Here is a 22,776-nt window from a genome sequence, read left to right as displayed (position 1 = left end):
GAAGTGGACATATGTAAAAGACTTGTAAAGGAACATTTTTTCCTGAAGCAGACATAGGTGAAAGGATGTTTTGATACAGCAAACACACGAAAGGATGCTTGATAAAGGAGTATAAATATGACCCCACAGACAGTGGGAGACAAGCACTGCGTATTGGTTTGCTTTGTTCCACCTTAATATTCTTTGCCAATAACACACACATATTGGTTCGCCTTCATGGCATCGTTGACAGCTCAACTTGTGATAATGCCACCATTGAGAAAACCTTGTCCAAGAACTGCTCATGAGGTTCCTGCAACAGCTTGCAGTTTCTGTGGCCTCGCCTCAGGCAGGTTGGCGAGCCTGGCAGTTTCTTCGGGATTGAAATCCAGCTGTCTAGTGTCTGCTCACTAAAAGGAGTAGACTGTAGCTGCTGGTTTGTGCCTGGTGTCTGCTTGCCTAGAGGACGGGCCTACAGCCGATAAGTCATATTTGGTGTTTACTACGAGACTGAACTGCTGCCAAAGAAATATCAAGCTCGCTTCCGCTAAAAACTATTGCTAAACAGGTCCATGTCCCCCATATCCTAATAACTTTTCTCTTCCACTTCCTCTGCTGGGTGGTGGGCTAGAGGAGAGGTTAAACTCTCAATAAATATAGGTTATGGAATTTATACCTACCGTGCAACCTGTTTATCCCATCAGATTTTAACAGACTTCACAGAGCAGGTGCTTACTTCGTTCCGAAAGCTCATTTATAATCTCAGATACATTCAAAACCTGAGCTCAGTAAGCATTTCTAAAATTCATGGGCCAAACAAAAACAAAGCAAGGAGAAGACATTACTTAACCTGAAACTTAACCACCGCTTTCCACGCAGGAGGAAGCATTTTGAATGTTGTCTAAGGTAGGTAGTGTACTCCAAGGGTACACTGGGTGTCCATTTTGAGTTTGAAAAGATTGACTCTGCAAACTGTTTTGGCAGGATCTCCTTCCCTCCACACAGTGCCTCCCACACATCAAACTTGCTGATGGGGGCTGGGTTATAAACTAATGAGGGTAGCACAAAAGACACCATGGGTGGGAACCGGGCAGCATGAGAAAGGGTCTTTGCAGGTAACTGGGGAAGATTAGCAGAGGTGAGGACTTGAGTGAACGAAAGGCTAGAGAGATACTTAAAACTTAATAGTTTAACTACAACTTTGTCATCGGTTCCTGAACAATAAGCACACGCTGACATTTCCAAAGGAGCCTTTGACACGCTGTACCACCCTCCCACTGCCATTGATTCAACAAAAAGCAGGGATGAGAAATCCACAGGTGGTTACACTCCCTCAGTGCCGGAGGATCAGTATAAGGTACTTAAGTATTCTGTTGGTAACTGATTAAAGGGCCCGAGATGAAAACCTGGGTAGCGTAAATTGCCAGCACTACACAGGGTGCTTGTCAGTTGTTTCTTTTAGTGTGGTTTTTTAGTTCCACATCACATGTGTAAGAGTGTGTATCTTACTTTGAATTGGCTCTCCACTCCCACTCCACCCCACCCACTTAGGGGGGATCTTTTTGATGTATGATGTTTAGGAAGCAAAGACTATTCAGCTAATGATGAAGCTTTTGTTTTCTAGTTGGCAAGTTTGCTTGTGAAAGCTAAGGCAAGGTGTTCCCTTGGAGAAAGGAGCGAAGGGCTGGGGTAAAAACACACGCCATCCGATGCTAACACACACAGCCAAAGATACTGTACACTGATTGCTCTTAGGGTGAATCTCACTTCTGTTGGAACTGGCTGGTTTTCCTCCTTACTTCAGTGGACTTACAGTCGATCCTAGCAAAAATAGCTACACCGCTTGCTCTAGAACAGTTCTGTGCGAAAGACACACAACAACAACCAGGAGTCCCATGGCGTTCTGGTGAGTCAAACTTTTTACGACCTAGCTGGCTAGTGGGACTAAAAAGTCTGCTTAAATTAGGAGAATAATGGAGAGATTTCAAATTCTCAGAATGAATGGACGAGTCGATTCGGTTCAGAAGTCCGGTCCTGGTGGTCTGGGGGAGGGACGCTTCACCGGATCTCAGGACTTCCAACTCCAGACACCCCGCTGAGGGCGCTGCTGCTCCAATCTAGCCTGTCAGTCCAGGCTACAGACAACTCTCCCAACTCCTGAGCAGAGCACAACTAAGTTTTGTCCTACCACCTGAGGAGTGTTAGGAAACAGTCGCTCCAACCAACTGGTTCAGCCCAGAAAATGTGAGTACATTCTGGTTTACTTTCTTTTCGTTCACATTGGAAACAGAGCCGATTCCAGTCTGGTTCAAAGGAGGGGGGGATTTGGAGTCAGTGACTCTGCTTTTTCTAAGACTACAGATAACTTTGGAAATGGACCAGAAACAAGTACTTTTTCGGGCCCTTATCCTACCGCAGCGGTGGAACCCGCATACCGTGGATCCCACTAACTTCAAGTTTAAGGTGCGAGACAGATCCGCTCAGAAGGATTGATTCCCACGTTCCGCAGAAGTCAAAAGCGAGTGTGGACGTCCTGGACGCGCCGTGGGCCGGGGCGTGGGCGGTCGGAGAGAGCACCTCCCGCAGGTCCCGGGAGCAGCTCCCGGGCCAGGTCACCTGACTCCGGGAATTTGGGGCCGCGCGGGGTGGGAGTGGCTAGCACCTCCCTCCCGGAGCCCACGGGATCCAGGTCGGGGGCCGGCGCCCGGCGGCCACGTGGTGGTGCTGCCGTTGCCCCCGCCCTGCCGGCGGAGCCCGGGAGCTGAGCGCCCACTGACCCGGCGTCGGAAGGAGGAGGAGGGAGGAGGAGGAGAAGAAGGAGGAGGAGGAGGGACCCAGTGCAGGAAGCCGAGCAGGAAGCGAGCCCGGCAGCCGCGCTTTCCTGGGGAAGCGGCGGGCGGGACGGTCAGCGGAGCCTGGATCTGAGGTCGCCGCTTGGATGGGGTGAGTGGCAGCGCCGAGCCGGGAGGTTGGGGTGCGGGCTCTGGGCTCGGTCCCCGCCTTTGTGTCTGGGGCTGCGCAGAGCTCCTGGCGCGGGGAGGAGCGGGGCGGGAGTTACGGTCTGGACACAGCTTTGGCCGCCTACTGTCCACGGAAGACAGTTGGGGGTTGGGGGGTGGGGGAGGAACGGGAGGGAGGGCGGTGGGGATCTGGCAGAAAGAGAGGTTCTACCTAGTTTGGAAAGGGGGTTCGCCTCCCCTGGCGGTCCGGTGCCGGGCAGTGGCTCTGGGTGTCTGCGAAGGGAGCGCGGGTGGGAATGAATGACCGGACCCGGGAGGACGATGTGGCTGCGTCCCCGGGGCAGTCCGTCCCACCTGTGTGCCCTGCCCGGGGTCTGGCGCCCCAGTCCTTGCTCTCTGGCTCGACCCGCCTCTTGGCTGAACTTGGAAAAGCCGGAGACCGAGGTGGGAGCGGGAGCGGGAGACGCCGGGTGGCTCTGGAGACCCACAGTCCGCTATTGTTCCTTTACAGACACAGGGGAGCCGGCGAGCTGTCGGGAGGACGCAGGCGAGGCCACCCTGGGCCTGCCACAGCCCCCGACCCCCACCCTCTTTGTCATTTTTCCCCACCACAACTCATAGGAGGGCGGGGAGGAGGATGCTGGAGTTGGGGTACACTCCGCTGCTGGGCTTAGGTCGGCATCCGTCGCGACCCGTCTGGGAGGACGAGCATCCTTCTTTCAACTCTCTTCTACTGTCTTGCGCCAGTTTGTGTCTCCAGTTTACGGTCTGCAGTTGGAGCAGTTTTTCATTTTGGATTTCGCATCTCATTTGGTGGTGGTGGTGGTGGTGGGGCGTTAAGTCTGGAAAGGCAACAGATGGGGAGATTAAAACAGATGGAGCCCACTGTGACTTAAAGAGGCAGGGGTGACCTCACAGAGGCCTGAGCTTTCTATAAAGCCAGGCTTTCTTTCCCAAGGAGCCCAGCTCGGCTCAACTTTATTCCTGTTACCAAGTATGCAGATGCAAGGCCGCTCACTTCGTTCCCGCTGCTTTCCTGTCACGCTGAACTCATAGGTGATTTGAATGCTGTCCGCTTTAGGAAGAATAGCAGCGCGGAGCTGCCTGGGACAAGGAGACTCCTCATTGTCTGGGGTATGAGATCTCAAGGTTGTGAAGGCTGGCCTAGAGAGGAGCAAGTTTTGTCCCTTAGAGGATCTAGCGTTAGCTCTTTTAGCGCGAACTTGCATCTCCTATGGGTCTGAACATAATTGGAAAAAATCCTGTGAATCCTACCTAGGAAGGTTGGACTTTGCTTTGTCCCACGAGTGAGTGCTGGGCCCTTGCTTACGCGTGTGAAAGTGAGTCGTTCTGTTTTTGATTGATGGGTTTAATTTTATCTTTGGTTAGTGATAACTTACTATTGGAGTCTTTTCTCCCTTAGGCTAATAAGGCAGCCAATTTTATGAGAAGAAATCCAATTCTTGATGAGTAAGTACTGGGAGAGACAGTCAGTTTGGACTGCTGGACTGTCCCGTGCTGGACTGTCAGTTTTATCTCCAACCACGGAGATGCCTCATGGATGACTTTATTGTATTATTTACTTTTACATCCTTAGATGTGTTTTTATGACTTTAAAGGGTAGTTAGTGCAGGAGTTCATAGCACAGTTCAAAGATCTTTGTACTGTCGTAGTAAAACTGATTAAGAATGGACTCCCCAGTCACTGGAGATTCAGTGAGAAAGTAATATGCTGGCCTCTAACATTTACTGTCCCTTTAGACTGCCACTTCTTAAAGTATGTAAGCAGAAGGCATAGACACCATCTCCCTTTTTATTTTTGTTTGCTATGTCTATGTATGTGAGAGAGAAATAGATGTATGTACAACTGTATGTATGTATGTATGTATGTTTTCATGTAAGGCACCACAACATGTTTGTGGAAATTGGAGGACAGCTTGCCAAGTCAGTTCTCTCCTATGATGTGGATTTAGGGAACTGAATTCCGGTCTTCAGGCTTGGCAGAAAGCTCTTTTACCTGCTGGGCAACATGGCCCCTTTGTTCCTTTCTCCTGTTACTGCCTGTGATACGTTAACATGGACTCTACAACCATCTTGACTCCCACCCCAGTGCCACCCAACTTTATAGGTGGAGAAACTGAGATTTGGAGTTAAAGCCAAGTGTGCCTTGGGGGTTAACAGGATACAGTCAAGCCTTGTCTTCCCTTCTCTTCCTTTCTTAACCATCTGGTCTTCTAAAATAGAGAAATACATGTGAAATATTTCAAAGATAAATTAACATTGAGCATCGTAAGGTGTTCATCTTTCCACCCTGTAGGCCTAAAAGTTGCTTATGAATCCATCTTTCCTTCCTCTTCCCTCCCTCAGATGAAAATAGATGATAACAAATACTTTATCTGTCCCTTCTTCTCTGCTTTAGCATCGAGTAAACACAGATGTCCAGTTAGTACATACGTAGTTTCCAAGCATGTTTGGTCCTTCTATGTTTGTCAATGAGAATCATGTGCCCAATTTTACATTAATGGCACAGTTCTATATACAGACAACTTGCTTGTTTTATAATTTTGTTTGAGGTCCATGTAGGTCTTTGCTCACACTAGCTACTACTACAGGCAGTTCTTGTATATAAATCATAACAGTGTACCCATCATCCCCTTGTCAAATAAAAACTGGCTTCCAGGGCCTGACTGTTGAAGGCACCCTCTTATCTGAGGGAGAGCCCACTGGCTTTATTTATTTATTTGACTGTAGTATGCTGTGGTGTAGCAGTGCACACCCCAAGACAAGTTTCTTTGTTCACAGGTATTTTTGCAGCCAGTTGCTGGGATAGAGAGGTCTTGGAAGGCCACTTTGGTTATTTCGTTCATTTCTCAGTGAGGATTAGATTCTGTCATCTGTCACCTAACAACCATCTGTTAGGTGAGAAAGGGAACTTGAATCACTTTTAAACAGTAAACATTTAGATTAACTTAGTTGGGCTTTCTTTCTTTTTTTCTTTTTTTTTTTAAGCAGAATAGTTCTTCATTGTGGTGCTGAGTTTGGAATACCTATGCTATTCCTCATGGGTTGCCTGACCTGGGATTGTTCACTGTCCTCTTGGTCATTTCTTCTCTTTTAGGCCTAAGTGTTGAATTACTCGTGTGTGGGAACAGGTCTCTGCTCTGTGAAAATATGGCTGTGGTAATGACATAACTTGTCGCTAATGGTACCCAGCTCCTCAAAGAGTTGGGCTTCCCAACATAATGGCTTCCATCTTATTCCTTCAGACTTTGAGGCTCATTTTGGCCTCCAGCTCTTTGTCTTTGCTGTTCCTTCTTCCTGGAGCCCACCTCCCCTACAGGGGCTCTGGCCCTTTCCCCTGAGGTGCTTACTCAGAGGGTCCTGAGCACTGTAGCCTGGAACCTCTTCCCTGTTTACTTCCCTGTGTGGCCCTTGTTAACCTTCTACCTTGCCATTTACATTAGTTTACGTCAGTACTGTCTTTCTGTGCTAGAGTAGGGGTCTATAAGGATAAGAGCTTCACATCTTTTTTCATTGCTGTCGTGAGTACCAAGAGTGTGTGGATACAGTAGTTACTCATACTGGATACGAATATAAGGTGCTTCTTATTGAATCAGGGTATAACTGTGTAGTCCTAGACTCTACTGGCCTCTCACTCCTACCTCTGCCCAATGTATAGAATTACAGACACGTGCCAGTAGGCCCACCTACTAGTATTATGCTTGCTGTTTTCATTTCCTACTTGGTAGTTTTCTCCTGCACTTTCTCCTGTACACGTTGGGCATCCTGAGGGTGTCAGATGTTCTGTAGAGTCGTTTACAGGTTTTAACGGGATTTAAAAAAAAATGCTTACAAAAAAAGCCTCTCTGTGTCACTGTGTAAGCTCACAGAGTACTTGTGTCTTGAAGTATTTTTTGTCCAGTAATTTTGCCTGAATATAAACTTAAGGGAAAACAAGGAGCATGATGCTTGGTCATACACTTCTCTCTTTTTTTCTTGATAATCTTATCCTCCCATTGTTACTGATTTGAACAGGCTGACCTTTTCCCTCCACACCACATCTCTCCAAAATGGGTCTTCACAGTCCCGAGCAATGCTGACATACTGGATTTCTAGGTACAGAAAAACATTCCCCTGAGCTGCTACATGCAGGGGTCTGTGCTTCGCTCCTGTAGGCCTTCCTCTAGGAAGATTATTCGAAGGAGTCTCTTTTTTTTCCTTTTATGGTGGAGGGGAAGTGATGACCTTAATCTGAAAGCCTAAGGGCAGCTGGTGCACAGCCAGGGACCTAAAACTACAAGAACAGTCACATCAGAAGGTCCTTAATTCACGGCACAGACAACATTCACCCATAGCACAGGCTGTATTTTGCTGGGAGCCAGTTGAATTTTCTCCTCCTTGGGTGATGAGTATAGGGGTTGACAGAATGAAACTGGATGTGTCAGTGGCCTTTGTGTGTCTTAAAGGAGGAGTAGGGAAGCAGTCTTTTTTTTTTTCCCATTTAAAGTATAAAGGTAAGCGATGCAGATAAGCGTCCTTAAAAAATAACCAGAATGTTGAACTGCAGCGATTTTGTCCTCTAAAATGACAGTGAACCGGTCAGTGTGGTGTAGCTTGGGATGGTCTGGGTTAACCACAGAGCAGTGGGTTGTTTGATCAGTATAGTAAGGTGGTAAGTGAAGAGATTGATTCCCTTTGGTTAACAGTTGCTCTTTGGTTTATGTTGTAAGCAATACAAGAAAAGTCAGAGAAGAGTTGCTTACCTCATTTCCCATTTTCTAACTCCAGCCTTCTTCTGGGAACAGAAAACTGACTTGCTGATCCGTGTCATTCAATTCAGCCCGCATCTAAAACAAAAAGTGGCGCTACTTAATAGTGTGTTTAAAAACAAAACCTTCACGGAAGGAGATGTCCCTCTTTCTTCAGCTTTATATTTAGGGAGTCCAACATATCTACCACAAGGTTCATGATTAGTATTTATTGAACTACATGTGTAAGCATGTCCTGAAGCCCCTCAAAAGTCGCCATGAGACGTAGAGCTGTCTAGGGTAGAGATGGGTTTAAAACAGTCGGAAAACAGTGTAGGCTACAGCAAAGAAGAGATGCAGGAAGTCCCCTTCCCCCATTCCTTGGAGAAGTCTGCAGCTGTGTCTCTACTGCTCTGTGTTGGTGACTCATGGCATCTTATCTGGCTTTACCTGTGATATAGTCTAATCCTTTCTGGAGTAAATGGACTTCACTGAAAATATACCTTGTTTTATTATATAATTCCACATCCTTCTGTCATCCTGGACATGTTTATCATGATTAGTTCACCCTGTTATTAAGCAAGCAATCTAAATATTATTTATTTTGTGTGTGTGGGTGTTTTGCCTGCAGGTAGGTCTGTGTATCACATGTGTGTAATGCTCCTAGAGGCCAGAAGAGGGCGCTGGGATTGGAATTACAGGCAGTTTGGACCCCCAGCCCTCATGAGTGCTGGAAATTTAACTCAGGTCTTCTGGAAGAGCAGCAAATGCACTAACCACTGGGCCATCCATCTTTGTAGTCCAACTGTTTTCTTAAATTCGTTTTTGTGAATTTCAAAGTTCATAATCACATAACCCCACTGAAGCAGTGCACATACGACATCAGTTTACTGTCAAAAACCCAATTAAAGAATACTCATGTCTCAGTATTACTATTTTGTTATAGATAAGAACAAAATCACTCCCCCTCTCCCTTGTCAAGTCTTGAATTTGCAATTTTCTTGCCTCGGCCTTCAGAGTGTTAAGATTATGCAACCATACCCAGCTCTAATTTTTTTCTTTATGATTTCTAGATGAATTCTCTTTGTTGAATCAAGCATTTTTGTTTTCTTTTTAAACCCTATTTTTTTTAACTTCCACTTCATCTTCCCAGTTGCTGTTGCTGGCTCAAGTGCTAGAACCTTAGCCAGGAAAGAGCTCTGGCAGCGCTCGCTGGAAGGGTGAGCGGGGTAAGAAAAGCTCCCTTTACACTTGGGCATCGAGAACTCTTTTCCTCCAAAAGGAATCTATTCTAACCAGAGAAGACCTTGTAGCAATCACCCTGGAGTACTCTGGCACTGTGGATGGGCACTTGTGTACATCCGATGGAGGGCTTGGGCCATTCTTCCATGGAGGAAACCGGCTTATTTCCAGTGATGCTGTATGCTCTTAAATGTTTTCTAAATCCATTTTAAGAAGTTCAAGGACCTCCATGCTTTAAAGCAAAGCACTCTTTGGAATCCTCAGATCTTTGAGAACCCAACATCTACAGAATGTACCTGGAAATCCTTGTTGCGTTTACCCCTCTTCTCAGGGTTTCTCTCTTCTATCATGTGCCTCCACCCTTCAGGAAGGGTTAGTAACCTGTCACGTATGCCAAAAGACCACCTAATTGTGGGCTTTATAACTACAGTTGGAAAACTAGTCACTGGTTGCTACACTAGCCAGTCCACACGCTGTTGGGCATCTTTGAGAACTAGCTTCACTGCAAGCAGTATGGTACTATTTAGAAGCAAGAAAATCTGGCTCTCGGGGCTGCTGAGATGGCTCAGTGAGTAGAGGGGCTTGCTGCCAAGCCTGAGGATCCGGTGGACTGAGAAGAAAGACCGTAGGTCCTACTCTCACCTGCATTTACATACTGTGTCATGTTCTTTCCTTTCTTGCAAAAAAGTTTTTTTTTTTAATTGTCGAAAAGAAGCCAAACACTCACTGTTCTGTGGCATGACTGTTTCCTCGTGGCCTGGAGAATTTTAAAAAAATTGACCTTCAATTCCTTATCCAAGGGTAACATCCCTTGGTCTGGAATTGGGCCTGTGCTGTCTGTCTCCTGTTCAACAATAGGCAACTGCTCTCTGTTGTCACTCTGAGAAGGAACTGGGGACAGCCTGAGCCTTATCTGACAACACTTAGTCCATTTCAGGATCATCCCAACTTGCTCTCTCTCTCCTGCTCTCCCCACCCCGTCCTAGCCCTCTACCCCTTCCCGGCTAGTCTTGGCCTCCTCCTTGCCAGTGGCTAGTGGGGACTGTCTCAGCACGGGGCCACATCTCCTCACTGGTGTGCTGGCTCTCAGTTAGAGGGCTGCTCATGCAGAGGAAAGCCATGATGTGGTGACATCTCAAACCACTACGTTTCAGACTTGCACCAAAACAGAGGCTGGCCTGCATGTATGCTCTCTCGGCACTGTGGCAGGCACCTTGCCACTGGGCTGTCCGTGAATAAGGTCAAGGCTTAACTCTGATCTAGGAGTGTGGCCAGATTTCTCATAAGGGGCAAAGATGGATGGGAATGTTGAATCTTTGAAGGTCCCTGAATGACACACCCTGTGCTCACAGACTCAGAATTTCAGGGTTTGACTTGTTTACTATCTGATAACTGTCTGTGGTAGGTTGTTGGTGGTTGGGCTGAGGTAGTGGTGAGAACTTGTTCTGCAGAGGATGCTGAGACTCAGGGAAATATAAATAACTACCTGGGCAGAGTGTGGCAGAACTAGACATGACCTTAGTTCTGACTGCTCACAACACTTGGTTTTTAAACCTACATTGTGTGTGTGTGTGTGTGTCTGTCTATCTATCTGTCTGTCTTCTAGGCACAGATTGTGACTTGGGACTCCTATATAAAACTAATTAGTATTGTGACAAATGCAGACTTGTTCAAAACTAGACAAGCCACTTTAAAGAACACATGAAAATTGGGAGTCTGAGGTGAGGTAAATGTTATGGAACATGAGGGACAGAAACAACGTGGAACCCAAGCCCTCCGAAGGCTGCTGGCTGTGAGGGAAGAGAAGACCATAAATCTCTCACACGTTGTTGGGGAGTTAACAGGTTCTGTTCAGAGTCTTAATTTGACAGGAATGTTGATCAAGTGATCTAGATGTCTCCTCCCGTGAAAGTTGACACAGTGATGATTGAACACTTCTCACAGATGAGGACGTGCTGAGGTGCTGCTGAGAGAGGTGACCGAGTCATAGCGGCCCCTCCCAGCTACCAACGTGATAGCCACCGGGGAAACTAAGACAGGGCTCCTCCACATACAGGCCAGGGCCCCTGGAGGGCCTCAGTGAACTTCCTGAGCCTTGCCGGAAGGGAAGGTTGTAACACTGGACGTGGGCTGGGTAGCCTCTCTTTAGGCGTCCACAGCCATCTTTGGAGGAAGTTGATTCAAATGTTCTCAGAACCTTTGTGGATCTTTAATTAGAGATATAGCCAGTCCTTAGATTTTCTTGGGGAGGGCGACGTTGTAGCATTTTTTTCTCTTGAAATGCACCTTTTTTCTTCTCAAACTTTTTTTTAAACTGGAAAAAACCTATTTAATATAGGATAGACACAGTAATGTCCAATATTTCTAACATACAATGTTTCTAAAACATAGGCCTTCTTAGAGTTTTTTTTTTTTTTTAAAACTCCTTTTGACACCCCTTTGCCTGCATGGGCAGTGAGCAGTCCTGATGAATTCCCATTCTTCAGATGTCACACAACTCTGTTTGCTCGAAGTTTGCCTCTGGTTTCACTCTTCTAGTCGCTCAAAGCCAGTAAGAAGCAGAGTCTAGGATTCTCTCCAAATGACATGCAGCTAAGTGGGGGAAGTGCTTGCTTTCTTCCTCTGCTCCAATGCTGGTGGGTGTACCCCCCAAGAACAAAGGGTGTTTGATTCCCCTGATAGTTAAAGTGAGTGTTTATAACCCCAGTGTGGAAAGAAACAGAAGTACAGCTCACACAATCTTGTCACTATCTGCATCAGACCAGAAGGACCGCCTGCAGGCTGTGGGCACTTTTGTATGTGACTGCAGGGCAGGTGTCACCAGCTTGCTTTTCCCTGCCATGCCCTTGTCTTGTTCGGCAGCTTTTCTAGAATTAACATTTAATAAAAAAAAAAAATAGTATCACTGCTTTTCACTATGCTGAAGAATTACAGTGTCTTCACAGTATTAAAATATACACATAGGTTAGGGAGGATTGTGCAAGACCGTGTAACTTCTTAAGGGACAGAAATGTCCCTTTTACCCGAGTCTGTGCTCCTCAGGTAAGCTGAGTTATAAAAAGGGCCACTCCACTTGTCTACCTTTATATTTCTCCGATACTCACGTGGTATCCTCAGCAAAGCTAAGTGGAGATGGATTTGACTTGCTATCTCAATAAACATATTTGTTAAACATGCTCTTTACATATGAGAGGCACAGGTGTAGTGGGGCAGCTAGAGAGGTAGCACCCTCTACAAATGAGTCCATGCAAGCTAAAAGGGAGCACTCTCCTGCCAACAGCTATTCTATGATTTTCCCAGGGCAACTGATATTATTACTATTCATATTATTGTTGTTGTTGTTAATTTATTTTTTAAGAACTAAGAAAGCTGGCCAAGCTTTATTTGAACTATTGTTTAATACACAAGGAGTCACGTTGGGCACAAGAATCCAACTTGGTTGTCGCCGGTTGAAAAAGTTGACACTTCTTCCCAGTTGAAGTTTTCTAGCCTACAGTTTTCTAATTAGGTAGCTGAAAATGATAATTCCATTTAGCTCAGATGTTGTTGTATTAAATAAGGTAGTTCTCCCTCGTAATGCAGTTTAAGAAGAAAAAAAAATTTTTTTTCAAAGCTGTCACTTAAATTCCAGCTACCCAAACTGTGGCTTACGATCCCACAGCAACAGGCCGTAAGCTTTGTGGAAAACGCAGCAACAGTAGAGGGGTTTCTGAATGCACGGCTACCAAAAATGAGTTTAAAAGCAAACACAGAGCGACTCTGAGGGGTCTCGGTCATTGCTCACCCATGATGCACTTCGAGAGTTCTCTGTGGCCTTGGCGCTGTGCACTGTCCCCCCCACCCAGCACCACAGAGCACTGCCTGAACCAGCTCTGCTCAGACTCAAGGTCATTCCATGTTGTGAACTGCAGAGTCAGACTGTGCATGCAATCTCTGCTCTCACAGGGACACACTGGCTTCATTATGAAAAATAAACCTTTCTTCAGTATCTATCAAACCCGTATATCATTGTATGATTTTCCTTGAGGATGTTTGGTTGTCAGAAATGAGCTTGTTGCCGATGTGAGTTTCATTGAAAGGAAGGCACTAAGCGGGTCTTGGCTTGGGATTAGGACTGAGTTTCCGACAATTCTGAAGTGACACTAAACATATCTCTGCCGTTTTGTGCCCTGTATTTACTCGAGGTGATGGTCTCAGCATCTGGCAGCTATAACATTGACATTATCCATGAGCCCTCAAGACGATTGAAGAAATTTAATTCTTCATATAAAACTGAATAATCACATTCATCTCATTAGTATGCTAATTTGTTTTAATTAACAAATGGTGAAATTAAATGAATACATAAGAATTAAAAAATAAAGTTTCTTAGGATTTGTCAGTGTATACCGTATATACATATATATAAATATATACATATATATACTTATATGTACACACACACACACACACATATATATTCTGTTATTGGGGCCATAAAAGTTTTTCTTGCAAATGTAGAAAGTTGAAGAAGCCCCAATTTAAGTAGATTACACGTATTTTGGCTGTTATGGCATGTTATGACCCTCTGCCAACCTCTTAAAGAACCATGGCTACATTGGCAAAAAATTGCCATTAATAATCTATACCAAGAAAGCTTGTCCCGTATGCTGATGTGACACAAGACAGTTTCCAGATAAAGTTCCCTGTTTTCTTTTTACCCATCTACTTCTGTAAGTTATAGGATTTGAACACCGTAAGGATGATTGGTTTTTAAGTTCTATTAACAGGTTCCTCAGAGAACTCGCCCTGCTTCAACCACCCTGCAAACGTAGCAGTAAAATCCTGTTTAAACTAAACATGGTGGTACTCAGAATGCAGTGACTGCAAAGTTACTGTCTGTGTTGAATGCTTTGGAAAGCCAGCCACCTGTCCAACTCTTATAGAGACAAATAGAGATGTACCCCAATAGCACAGTATTGGGGTAATGGATAAGCACACATAGACTGTCTGTCAGTCTTAAGTAGAATAAAACTGTTAGTTATTCCTTCTGTCTGTGTCTTGAGGAGGCCTTTTAAACTGCAACTTTAAGGTACTTTATCACTAACTTGTAATATGTAGTAAATTAATACCCTAAGATACTGATGTAATATTAAAGCTGATAGCATGTACGTTTTTGTTTAATTTTTATCCTGACTCAGGAATAATAAATTGAAATGCTTTTATATGTAGTCACAGTGTGAAAGATAAGTATAAATTGTTACCAACATAGATTCATGTCCCAAATTAAGGCTACACAGGCAATTTTAGATTCTCAGTAGTTACAACAGGAACGTTATGAAATGAATCCTATATTCAAATGCTATCATTTCTAACATATAATTGATATAGCATTTATTAGTGATAACAGGTGAGGCTTTCTTACCCACGAAACCTGTATTTGTTGCTTTATACCAGTTACATCACAAATGTTCAGTAGCAATCTGTGGCTAGTGGCCATGGTACGGGGTAGCCTTGGCTAAGTAAGTTACCCTCATCTAGATGCCGTAGCTAGAAGCCCTTGGTATCTAGGACACTGTTAGTAGGTCTGGGGATGTGGCTCAGTAGTAGAACTTTTACCTAGAACCCATGAGGTGCTAGTTCCATCCATGGGACCCAGAAGACAAAAGGACAAAAGACACTGTGTGCAGGCAGTATCCGGCCTGCAGGATTGATTGCCTGTGCTTGCCTGGGGAGCTCAGCCATGAGACCTCAAGAGCTGCAATGTTTTTGCTAAGTCCGTGTCTGACTAAGCTTCCCCAGTTATCTTGGATTTTTGCCTCAGCCATGAGCTTTCCTGTTTGGTAGCTACGTGGTATACGGTAGTTACGTGGTATAAGGGATGTAATAGACAAATGAGTCCTGAGTGTGCACATCTGTATTGCTATTTTTGTGCAAGTGCGTCGGTCCACGTGGACTTTAAAAAAAAAACAAAAACAGTAAGGCTGACTTTGTAAGCTGTAGTTTTGTGGTCCCCATTTCTACACGAGCCGTGCGTGTCCATGGTAATTCAGTACATAAAGCATGAGTATGACATCATAGACTTTTCTCCCCTCATTTCTGTCCGTTCACTTAAATGGCAAGGCCTTAAGTAGCCATCGGAACCTGGTAACATCAAGTACAAGCCGTGTAGGTTTTGTGGCCATGTAATGAATTGGGAGGACACAGTCTTCGTTCTGTTATGGAAGTGTGCTGTATCCTTCATGTTGAAAGCTCTCTGCCTTTTACGGTGGAGCAGCATGCCAGGGGGTGAGCACTGCTACTCAGTTAGGCTGGGATGAGAGTCGTTTGAATTTAGTGTGTTCATGATAGTTGAGGTAGCAGAGCTTATTTGGAGAATCTCCACCCCTTTCTCCTGCTCCCAATTTCTGTCATTCTTAGACATAACTGGTAACATGTATGTGTCCCTTATTCTGACAAGTACTTAAGACACCCCATGTCTGGGGTCAAGACATTACACAGGCCAAATGGAGCCAACCGTGACCACCGTAAGTTACATTGCCAAAACATTGCCACCCGTGGAAGGCCCAAGTCATCCCTATTTTGAAACTGAGTCAAAGGACTGCTGAAATACGTAGCTAGCCAACTTTTGGTAGCAACATCTTTTGTAAGACTAAAGCCAGGGATTAAATATACCCCTGAGTAGAGCTGCCTTCTCCCTCATGGTAAAGAGGGTTTTCCCAACCAAACCCTTCACAGGCGAGCCTTCCTTCTTACTTTCTGCATTTCATATTTTTAGAAACAGCCCTGCTGACTTACACCATGTAAGTCCTGCCACGACTTACACCACCAATTTTAGTATACAAGTATACAAGTCAGTGACTCAATACACCGACAAAGATGTGCAACCCCTCTGCCATTTTCAAGCACTACCTTCACCAGCCAATCCCAGACAAACATAACCCTTTTTTAGGCTACACCCATACTGGACCCTAGAAGATAGCTGTGCTCACCACTGGATCAATACAGGACCGTAATGCACCATGGGAGGCCGCTGGCTGTGCTCACCTCTGCTGTCAGCATACGCCCATATTGCACCACAGATCCACATACACTCCAGTTTCCTGCTGGCTGTACTTCACTATATAGACGTGTCACACGAGACGTGTCACACGTGGGTTCTTCGAGTTTCACTCTTGTGCATTTACGAATGTGTCTGTAAATAGTCACGTGCAGGTCTCTGTGTGAATATATGTTTTCTTTCCTCTTGGATACAAAAGAATAGAATTGCTGGGTCAAAGGGTAAGTTTATATTTCCCTTTGAAGGCATCTGCCAGACCTCTTTACACAATGACTGTACATTGTACAAGTATTTTTTTTTCATCTTCACTATTAACTGTTAAGGTCACACCTGAAAATATTAATTTAATTTAGTTTTGAGTCAGTCTCACTAGGGAGCCCCAGTTAGGAGATCCCCCAGCCTCAGCCTCCTTGAAGTAAGGATTCTAGTATGTTCATTTTAAGTTGATGTACAAGTTGAATAAAATTTAAGGAATGGCCCCTGGAGGAAGGAGCTGAGGAGCCCTTGCACACAAGGCTGAGAATGTCATTGAAGCCATTGAAGATTGGGAACTAGGCCTATGGAAACAGTCCGTTGAGAACATTTGAGAGCCTTTAAAACTACCCTTCCCACTAGAGCATTGATTCTCAACCTGTGGGTCTCGACCCCTTTTATATTTTATGGGTATTATTTTTTTTATATATTTATATTTATACCTCTGTCTCCATAAAATATTTACAATTCACAACAGTAGCAAAATGACAGTTATGGAGTAGCAACGAAAATACTTTTATGGTTGAGGACCAGCACACCACGAGGAACTGTGTTTAAAGGGTGGCAGCGTTTGGAAGGTCGAGAACCACTGCTCTAAGGGATAGTTGCATCACGTTTCTTAATCCTACAACAATTTTTTGCATTGCAGAGATAGCTTGTTTTGCTAAGCCTGCCTTTTTGAAATCGGATGGATTTAGGGCAGGAGGTAAGCTTGGGACTTCTTGGTTGGCTCAGTGGAGCATGAGTAGCAGGTTTGAGAGATGAGATAGCAGTGTTGCCAGAGCCACGGGCAGTTTCGAATGAGTGCCTCTGGCTCTGGCTGACTCATGGACCGAGATCAGTCCTGGAGGAGATGAGGATTTATTCCCAAAGAAGAAAGATATATTTGGTTCTCAAAAAAAAAAAAATGTCATCTCCTGGATCAATGCAAGTTGTGACTGTCAGATTAATGTTCTCAGGAGAGTTTTACTGCATGGCTGTTTTGATGTAATATCACATGACATTTATGCTCTTAAAAGAATTCGGTCATTTTCTTTGGGAAAAAAATGTGAGCTATTACAGTATCTTAGGAAGATCTCATTGCCAAAATGAAACTCCGTTTGAAAATTATTTAAAACACTTAAAAATGTATAACTGATATACTTTATGGAATGCACTGAGATGTTCTGTTATATGTGTTCAATGTGGATGACTGTGTCAGAGTTATTAGCGTATCTATGAAATTAAATATTTAATTTATTAATCATAATAATTTTTAAAATTTTTATTTTAAAAAGTATTTCTTTATGTACACTGTAGCTGTGTTTAGACACACCAGAAGAGGGCATCGGATCCCATTGCAGATGGTTGTGAGTCACCATGTGGTTGCTGGGAATTGAACTCAGGACCTCTGGAAGCGCAACCAGTGCTCTTAACCGCTGAGCCATCTCTCCAGCCCATGACTAACATTTTCTTAAACCTGTACTTTAGTTCAGTCATAAATGAGATGACATGCATGGAGGCACCCAGCTCATGGCTAAGACGCAGGAAGATGCGCTCATTTATATATTCATGTGTATCTATCTGATTTGAAGAACTAAACACGATTTATGGGATATAATCATAACACTACTTTGTGTTGTGCCCAACTGTCTGAAAGTAGTATAGTCAATGCCCTCACTTTTCTGATTATTATTAATTTAAACAAGTTGCAGGCTCAGTTTCAATGTCTAAATACCCTACATTCAAAAGTTAGAAGGTCTGGTTCCTTGTTTCTGTCTGTTCATTTGTTTTTTTTTGTTTTATTTACATTCTCCTACTGAATCCAGCCCAGAATATCCCATTTCACAAAATTAGAAAAAGATAAGTCGGTATTTAAAGTTGAATTGTATCCCCTCTTCTCTCTGTACTTGGTCTACCACCTTGTCTTCCTGTTATACTCAGGAGCTCTGTTCAGTAAGAATCCTGCTTTGAGCTGGGCAGTGGTGGCACATGCCTTTAATTCCAATGCTCAGGAGGCAGAGGCAGGCAGATCTCTGTGAGTTCGAGGCCAGCCTGGTCTACAGAGTGAGTTCAAGGACAGCCAAAGCTACATAGAGAAATCCTGTCTAGAAAAAAAAGTCCCATTTTGATACAAACAATTATTCATATAAAAAAATACGGTAATGTGTAGGAGCCGGATACAGATGTCCAACTTCAGTACCAAGGCTATGCAGAACTATATTCTCTGAGCCTGGCAGGTAGTTAGGGACTGAATCTCGTTCTTGAGATTTTTCTAGGGATGTTGAGAACTGAACTGTGTGTTCCAAAATTCATATGCTGAAGTTCAAATCCCAAGTACTTCAGAAGACAATTGTATTAGAAATGCAGGCATAGAGTTAATTAAATTAATTATGGTCAAGCCTCATCCAAGAACAGTGGCGGCCTCTGAAAGAGGCAACTAGGACATAGAGACACAGAGGAAGAGCAAATGAAATCCAAGTTGAAGATGGTTGTCCACAAACCCAATGCATGGCATCAGCCTGCCTGCACCTTCCCTTTGGGCTGGAAGAACTGTGAAAACTGCATTTCTGTTAAGCCAGGGTGATTCTCCAGTGCGTTGTTATGGCAGCCCCTGCAGAGCAGCAGAAAGGGCCACTGGATGTGTCTCTCCTCTCTTTCCCCCACTCTTGTATCTCGTGGGTTCTACAGAGGAAGGTGGCATTGCTGGCCTCTGTGTCTTGTTTCTCTGCCAGGCTGCCAGCTTTTCCTGTTCCTTGTTCGTTCATCTAATCCACCCAGTTTCAGAGATTTGAGATAACGCCTGAGATCTGTGGCTAGTTATCTGTATGTGACCCATAGGACACACATCTATATACGTGTGCAGTCCAGCACTCAAGCTGATTGCAACATGGAGGCAAAACTTCTCCATTCTCATTCTCAAAGTGCGGGCCAGCTTCTCTCAGGCCTCTTAGATGCACCAGGTACGACTCGAACATCTGTCTTATCTTTTCCAGATGTCACTGGACTCTCTTGCATGAGGCTGAGTAGGCGTGTTGAGAACTGCTGCATGTTTGTTTTTTCGCTTGCTTTTCCTAAGATCTCTTCTAGTCTCTGCCTTCTGGCCCTTTGCTCTGCATGTGAAGAGGGGTTCAAGGTCACTGCCAATAGTTTTCTGCTAAATGTCAAAATCCTTTGGAAACTTGCTTTTTGTGATGGATGACCTCACTGAAATGAAATGACTTGCATTTTTGCGTTTCCAGTTAAACACATATTTCTCTTTTTTTGTTTTAATTTAATTTTTACTTATTCACTTTACATCCCACTCCCTGCCCCCCGCCCAGTCACCCCCTCACGCTCCTTCCCCCATCCCCCATCCCCTTTTCTTCTGAGTGGGTTGAGGCTTTCCTAGGTATCCCCCCACTTTTGCACTTCAAGTCTCCTCAAGGCTAGGTGTTTCCTCTCCCTCTGAGGCCAGATAAGGCAGCCAGCTAAAACAACATATCCTACATGCAGGCAACAGCTTTTGGGATAGCTCCTGTTCCAGTTGTTCAGGACCCACATGAAGACCAAGTTGCACATCTGCTACATATGTGCGGGGAGAACTAGGTCCAGCCCATGTATGTTATTTGTTTGGTGGTTCAGTCTCTGAGAGACCCAAGGGTCCAGGTTAGTTGACTCTGTTGGTCTTCCTGTGGAGTTCCTATCTTCAGGGCCTGCAGTCCTTCCTCCTATTCTTCCATAAGAGTCCAGAAGCTCCATCTACTGGTTGGTTATGGGTGTCTGTGTCTGTCTGAATCAGCTGCTGGGTGGATCCTCTCAGAGGACAACATGCTCTTGTCTGTATGGTTCAGATGGCTCAGAGGAGAGGTGGCAGGAGAATCAACACACGTTTCTTTTATAAGGAATTTGTTCAACTATAGTGTGCACTCAGAAGAAAGCATTGCTCCAGTCTGTGATGGATATGTAATAGTCAGAGTCTATTGTTTTTCTATTAATAATGCTTTATAGGAATTATCAAAGTATTTTGATTAAGGATATAATTATAAGAGATTAAGCACCGATTGAAGATTTCATTACCTTTTAAAAGTCGAATGAATAAAATCAGCCTGCCTTTTGTATCTGATCTTTCAAATGCTAGAACAAGTAGGATATAACTTTCTGAGTGTTTGTTCCTCTATGATTAAGGCCCTTCATGTGATGATCTGTAGATAAATGATGGGGAAAATGATTCACTGACTTAGTCTGAATTGAGCAGGGGAATGCCCATGCTAAATAAAGCCAGTGGTTGAATCGTGTGGAAATAATGGCACAGGCACATTGCCTTGCAGGGAATGACTGGGCTTGCCCACAGCTGTCTGCGCAACCAGGCTGACAAAATCTCTCTATTCTAAGAACTTGTTTCCAAGGTTCTGGCTGATGATTCTTGCTCTCTGCTGAGCCTAACAATGCATTATTCAGAGTCTGCCACTTGACTGGGGTTGGCATGTGGCTACAGAAGATGCTGGGGTGGAGGCAGAGGCAGTGAGGAGTGGGGCAGAGAGGCAAGAAGAGGCGACTGCTCATAAAGACGTCCCAGGCTAAGGGAGCTTGGAGCCTTTAAGTTCTCAGTGCTTTGATCAGAGTGTGGTGAGACCCAGTCATTATGTTGCCTTTACGAAAATCCCAGGGAAGCTAAGTGCTGTATTGCGGGAGATCAAAGAGAATTCTGCTGAGGTCGAAGGTGAGCTAAAGCCTATGCAGGCACCTAGTGTGTATCTAAGCCCTGTGAGGTCATTCACCTCAATGACACTGGTTAGCTATGTGTACGCAAAATGAACATTCTACCCCGAGAAATCGTCTATTCCTACATCGGGGGGCAGCCTGAGATGGGAATTTTCAAAATTTCTGGAAAAATATAGCAGAGTTGCTGAACTCTCTCGTGGCAGGATCTGAAGTGGTCCATCTTGGGGAGAACCTTGGAGAACATTCTGTGTTGATTCTCGGTGGGTCCACTCAACATCATGAGAGACACTGAAGCCTGCTTAGAGAGGTTACACAGATGTCTGATCCAGGCCTGGAGGGACACCATGTCTGTGTGTCCATTCCCCCCGACCCTGACCACAGCCTAAATCCTGTGCTCATGGCCAGTTGGAATCCTGTCCCGTTTATAAACAATTCTCTGATTCTGTTTTTGCCCTCAAGAATTTCCAGTGAGTGTGCAGTATTTAATACCTAATCATAGAGTCTTTTCCAAAGCTGTTTTCTACTTGTACCATGCATCAGTTGTTAATCTCCTGGGGTGCCAGGTCTCCTTCTTGCATGTCCAAATGCCCTTAAAATTCAGTGTAGGCTAGACCAGTTTGCTGTAGAGAAAGTGAACAGGATAGAAGAAGTATTTACTGGGTCCCTATCCCCAGTTTATTTTCTTTGTTTCAGAAGCTGTGGTGTAACTCCTAGGGAAGCCTCAGCTAGGAGGCTGCATTAAAGGAGCTCCAGGGTTGGAGAGATGGCTGTTGTGACAGCCATCTTCCTGGAATAGCTGGCCTAGAGAGGCCTTTTGGAGAATGCTTTTGTTCTGCCAGATTGAAAGAACCACACACATGTTTGCATGGCTCTTGGTAAGAATCTATCTTTGATGCGGAGAGATTATTGTCTGAGGAAACAAGAGGTATTTTGGTTCATTCCACTCGATGTTTTTGTGGGTGAGGATTTTTGAGTCTGACGTTCTTTCTAACTTGGAAGAAGAAAATCTCAAAGCTTGTCTGGGTACACATGAGTGTTGTGCTGTTACTGAAGGTTCTGTGCAGTAATTTCCACATTCCAAGAGGCAAGGCTTAGCTAGAGGACCTTGCTCCCCTAATTCTGTGGTAATTCAGAGGATTTGGGTCATGTATGGTCTGCCAGGCGCTAATATATTCTTGTGATTTAAACACTAAATCTATGTATATACATGCAGGGTCTGCTTTTGTGGGTGAATATGATTGCTTATTAGCTATGCATGAGCAAGTAATTGCTCACATAGAGTTGGAATATAGGATTCCTCCTCCCACATCTGCTCCCAGCTCCCTTGTCCTGTTGTGTGAAAATTCAGGCATGCTCAGAAATAGTGATCATAACCATTTATCCAGTGTCTGTATTCTCTCCCACTGAGCATATAGACTATAGGTATATAAAGCCCTAGAGTTCAGAGGAGTGCTTCTCCGTCTTATTGTATGTCCTTAACCAAATTTCACCTGACTATACCTATCTGGGTGGAAGGCCAAGAGAATGATCCCTGGGCCATGTTGGGAGTAGGGTGAGCTTAAACCTACTTTGCATAAACAATGAGATATAAGAGAGAAATCGCTAAATAAATCTCAAGGCTATTTTTACCAGTATGCTACATTGTTTATTAACTCTCTTTTCTTTTGAAATTACTCTTAAGTATTGGAAAAGAAATGAAGATTTTTTTTTGTCCTGTTTTTAATAACAAGTTTGTTGAGGTACCATTTAACATCCAGTCCTCTCTTGATGCATAGTCAAATCATTTTTAATACATTTGCCAGTTGTACAACCGTCATGACAATAAATAATAAGACATTTTATCACTCTAGAAGGAAACCCAGGAGAAGAAAATC

The 22,776-nt window shown here is 44.4% G+C and overlaps 1 protein-coding gene across 3 annotated transcripts in view; it reads left to right on the top strand.

Moving 5' to 3' along the window:
* Positions 1 to 2,033: 2,033 nt before the first annotated feature.
* The window catches only part of Rai14 (retinoic acid induced 14), a 133,687-nt gene continuing 112,944 nt past the window's right edge, over positions 2,034 to 22,776 (top strand). For 2 of the 3 annotated variants that reach the window (XM_028767575.1, XM_028767573.1), the window contains exon 1: positions 2,817 to 2,922. The gene's annotated coding sequence lies outside the window, so the exon portion shown is untranslated. Of the gene's footprint in view, positions 2,224 to 2,816; positions 2,923 to 22,776 lie in introns of those variants that run through there. The other variant, XM_028767574.1, reaches the window with a different exon arrangement.

The sequence above is a fragment of the Grammomys surdaster genome, unplaced genomic scaffold (assembly GCF_004785775.1).
Source record: "Grammomys surdaster isolate TR1022 unplaced genomic scaffold, NIH_TR_1.0 174, whole genome shotgun sequence".
In the NCBI taxonomy this organism is placed as follows: domain Eukaryota; kingdom Metazoa; phylum Chordata; class Mammalia; order Rodentia; family Muridae; genus Grammomys; species Grammomys surdaster.
This window is presented reverse-complemented; position numbering and strand designations above follow the sequence as displayed.